This window comes from Cebus imitator, unplaced genomic scaffold (genome assembly GCF_001604975.1).
Source record: "Cebus imitator isolate Cc_AM_T3 unplaced genomic scaffold, Cebus_imitator-1.0 Scaffold32, whole genome shotgun sequence".
Classification (NCBI taxonomy): domain Eukaryota; kingdom Metazoa; phylum Chordata; class Mammalia; order Primates; family Cebidae; genus Cebus; species Cebus imitator.
In genome coordinates this window covers 5417488-5421776 of record NW_016107347.1, presented here as the reverse complement: position 1 = coordinate 5421776, position 4289 = coordinate 5417488, and the positions used below count along the sequence as shown (strand labels likewise).

The following is a 4289-nucleotide window of genomic DNA, read 5'->3' as shown; positions in this document are numbered from 1 at the left end:
GGGTTTCACCATGTTGACCAGGATGGTCTCGATCTCTTGACCTTGTGATCCACCCGCCTCGGCCTCCCAAAGTGCTGGGATTACAGGCTTGAGCCACCGCGCCCGGCTAGTTTTTGTAATCTTAAAGTTCAACTTTTATTACATCTCACCATTTTTGGTTTTCTCTCCCTTTTAAAAGGCATGAAATAGAAATGCTCTCCTTCAATTCATTTTCAGCTCATACAATCTTTTGTTCCTCAAGTTATGTTTGTTGTGGCCTGATATTAACAATGTTTTCTTAAAGGTTTAAAGGAAATATTTTCTTCCAACATAATATTCTGTACATTGCAGAAGGTCTTTTCTTTTGACTTTTGGTAACTGGCCTAACAGATTTTATGTTGTATCAAAATATTTTCTATGCCATTATTATTAAGTTTTGGTTTACTTAGAAAAAAACTGAGATAATTTTTTTTTTAATTAAGGTTATTGCATCCATGTATCTTTGTATACTTTTAAACTCATTGTGACATTCAGTGACAGGGCTCTGACTTCTGGATCTAAAAAGGACACCAAGTTCTGCTAAATCTTAAACCCTGACAGTAATTAAAGCCTCATCTCTAGGCATGGTAGAAGATGCCAATCAATATAAACTGCATTCCTGCAACACAGGGTCAGAAATTAAAGCTATTCAACTCCTCAGGTCTCAGGGACTATTGCAGAAGAGGTGGGCATGAGACCTTGTGAGGGCCAATTTGAGATATAAAGTAAGTTCAGTTTCTCTATAAATGATTGATTGATGTCAAAGGCACACTGATGCAAGACCAGCAGATGGGCTCCTGTGTAATATTAACAAAGTTTCCTTGAAATGAATTAATGAAGTTTCCTCCATTAACCAACTCCTTAATAAAGGTTATAAAGTTTATAAAAGGCTTATGGAAGTTATATCTTATGGTCAAGATTAAATTTTATAGATTGTTTATAAAATTTTGGAAAGAAAATTTAATTGGTTTCATGCTGTTTTTATTACAGCTTGTTTAGAAAATTAAGTCTCCTCTCTGAAAGAATGAAAGTTTTTGTCTTTTTTTGAAATCCTTACCTCTTTGATTAAATGACTTCTTTTACAATGATCTCTGATCCCATTTTGTGATTTAAGTGTTTTAAACATTTGATATTTGACAAACTTTCCAAAATCAAATTATAAATTATATCTTTTTCTGACCTAATTAATCCTTTAAGATATTAGGTGCCCTAAAGCCCAAAAGTGATATATTTGGCTTATGTGGTATAAAAATTACAAAGAAAGAATTGTTAAATTTGAAATGGTGTTTGGTTTTCTTTGGGCCATATTTGTATATATATTATTGGTATGTGTTCCAAAATTATGGGAAACTCCTATAATTCTGATATGACTTAGTGTACATTATCAATTATTATAATTATGTTAAATTATTGTGTGCCACAGAGGCAAAAAAATTTTGTTGTCAATTGTATCTTGGCTATGGCTGCCCTAAAACTTTTTGTCATCCACAAACAATTGTTATCTTGTTTGGGTCCTCTTTAGAAGGCAGTTTTATAATCAGCTCTAAAACTCTAACAGGAGGTCTTGAATGCAGGTTTCTGACAACTTTGAAGATTGTGACATCAGATTAGATGAAAAACTTCTGGACTGATGGAGAGCTGAAATGTTCATGAATATCAAGCAGAACAGGAATTAACTGCACGGATTGAGGTAAAAGAAAACTGAAGCAATTTTTTTGACTTTTCTTAAAATGTTGCTGATCCTTTTTTCAGAGTCAAGGAAACTTTTATTGACAGCTTTTAACAATTATACTCCTATGAAAAAAAAATTGAAGCATATTTGTTTCTCTCTACCTGATTTCTCCAGAATTTGGTAACTATTTGTGAGCATTCTTAACTGATGGCAATATAGTTATTTGTGTAAGTGCAACAGGAATCTTTTCACTTGTAAATGAAATAGGACACAATTGGAGAAACTGGTTATTTTAACAAGGCTTTGACTGGAATGGTGTACTTTCCTGTAAGGAATCAAACTTGACTTATAGAGCCAATAAAATTGCCTTTGGGAAATCTGGCCTCATATCTTGTCTGCACAGTCCCTGTAGAGGGTTCCTGGCCTGTGGTAGGTAAAGAATGTCACTTTCTGATAGGCCTAGGAGCCCCAAGTTATCTTGGGACCTCAAGAAGAGAAGAATTCATCCAACTCATGGATTTGATGGTACAAATCCATGGCTGGGATTGGCCTTAAAAAGTCTTATCTGAGATTCCATGAAAAAAAGTTCCATCAAAGCCAATTTTAAAAGCCTATATAAAAAATAATTATTCTTGGCCAGGTGCAGTGGCTCACGCCTGTAATCCCAGCACTTTGGGAGGCTGTGGTGGGTGGATCACGAGGTCAGGAGTTAAAGACCAGCCTGGCCAACACAGTGAAACCCCCTCTCTACTAAAAATACAAAAAATTAGTCAGGCACGGTGGCATGTGCCTGCAGTACCAGCTACTTGGGAGGCTGAGGCAGGAGAGTCACTTGAACCCGGGAAGCAGAGGTTGCAGTGAGCCGAGACCATGCCATTGCACTCCAGCCTGGCTGACAGAGCAAAATTCCGTCTCAAAAAAAAATTATTCTTGCTGCATTTTATACAAATAATCTGGCCAACTATAATAAAGCAAATTGGTCCTACTATGATTTCTCTTTAGTGAAAATTGGAAACTAGAGAAATATTATGATTCAAAAACTATAATACAACTATTGTTAGATTATAGTCTTGCCTAATGTTTTTCAGTTTTTATTATTTTCCACAGTATGGGCTGAATTCTAATTTTTCCTGGATACAAGTCTCCAAAACAATGTTTTCATTTTTTTCCTCCTTTCTTTTCCTTCACCTCCCCCCATTTTTCCTAATTTTAAATCTGTGATAACTAAGCTATGCTTTCTTAAATCCCTGCAGACCAAATCTAGACAACTTAAACTTCAAAAGAAAATAACAGCACCTATTTACATACATAAGCCACTTTCATACCTACCTACTGATATATGGACTTCAGAGTAATGTGGCCTATATTGATTTTCCAGGATTGTTCTTTTGTTTGTTGTTGTTTTTCTCCTTTCCTGCCCCTATTTTCTCTTCACGGGACATAAGACTTCTCAACCTGCTAAAAATGAGCTTTCCTAATAACTCTAAGAATAAACCATCCTAGCCATGAGAGATCATACAAAACCTGAGACCAAAGGTTCATTTTCTTATAAAATGTTTTCTCCAAAATATTTTTTAAAAGGGGGAAAATGTGAAAGGAAAATAAATCTTGGGGCCCCCAAATCATTAAGCTAAAGGGAAAGTCACGCTGGGAACTGCTTAGGGCAAATTTGCCTCCCATTTTGTTTAATATTCAAAGTCATCCCTCTGGTCATTGAGATAAACGCATATCTCATTGTCTCCTTTGGAAAGGCCAATCCGAAACTCAAAAGAATGCAATCATTTGTCTCTCACCTACCTGTGACCTGGAAGCCTTCTCCCTGCTTGAGTTGTCCTACCTTCTGGATGGAACCAATGTACATCTTACATATATTGATCGATGCCTCATGTCTCCCTAAAATGTACAAAACCAAGCTGTTCCTGACCACCTTGGGCACATGCTGTCAGGACCCTCAGGCTGTGTCATGGGTGCACATCCTCAACCTTAGCAAAGTAAACTTTTGAAATTTACTGAGGCCTGTCTCAGATATTCAGAGTTCACACAAAGTTTTGCCATATTGGCCAGGCTGATCTCAAACTCCCGTCCATAAGTGATCTGCCCTTCTCCACCTTCCAAAGTGCTGGGATTACAGGTGTGAGCCACTGCACCCAGCCAGCTTTCTCTTTTGAACAGGATTTTCATGTAATATTAAAGGATAAAAAAAGCTTTTTATTTGCCTTTTGAACAAGTGACAGAAAATAAAGGGGGTATGGGGAAAAGAATAGAGACAGATTCAGTTGGCCTCATGCTGTCTTTATTGGGTTTTGTTTGGAAAGTTGAGTCTTCTTGGAGAAATATCTATTCAGATCTTTTGTGCATTTTTAATGGGGTTGACTTTTAATTATTGAGTTTTAAGAGTTCTTTATATATTCTGAATACAAGTCCTTATCAGATATATGACTTCCAAATATTTTCTTCCTTTCTGTGGGATGAGTATTTCTGGACTTTCCACTCTATTCCATTGATCTATTTCTGTCCTTGTGCCACTGTTACATTGTCTTAATTGTTGTTGTGTAGTAAATCTTAACACTGGGAAGAAAGTGTTAGTCTTTTTTTTTTT

General features: G+C 36.2%; 1 long non-coding RNA gene across 1 annotated transcript in view; it reads left to right on the top strand.

The window, feature by feature from the left end:
- Positions 1 to 2318, top strand: part of LOC108301170 — a 17687-nt gene extending 15369 nt beyond the window's left edge. The window contains exon 3 of the long non-coding RNA XR_001823757.2: positions 1593 to 2318. This is a non-coding gene — a long non-coding RNA (uncharacterized LOC108301170). The remainder of the gene's footprint in view (positions 1 to 1592) is intronic.
- Positions 2319 to 4289: the final 1971 nt, after the last annotated feature.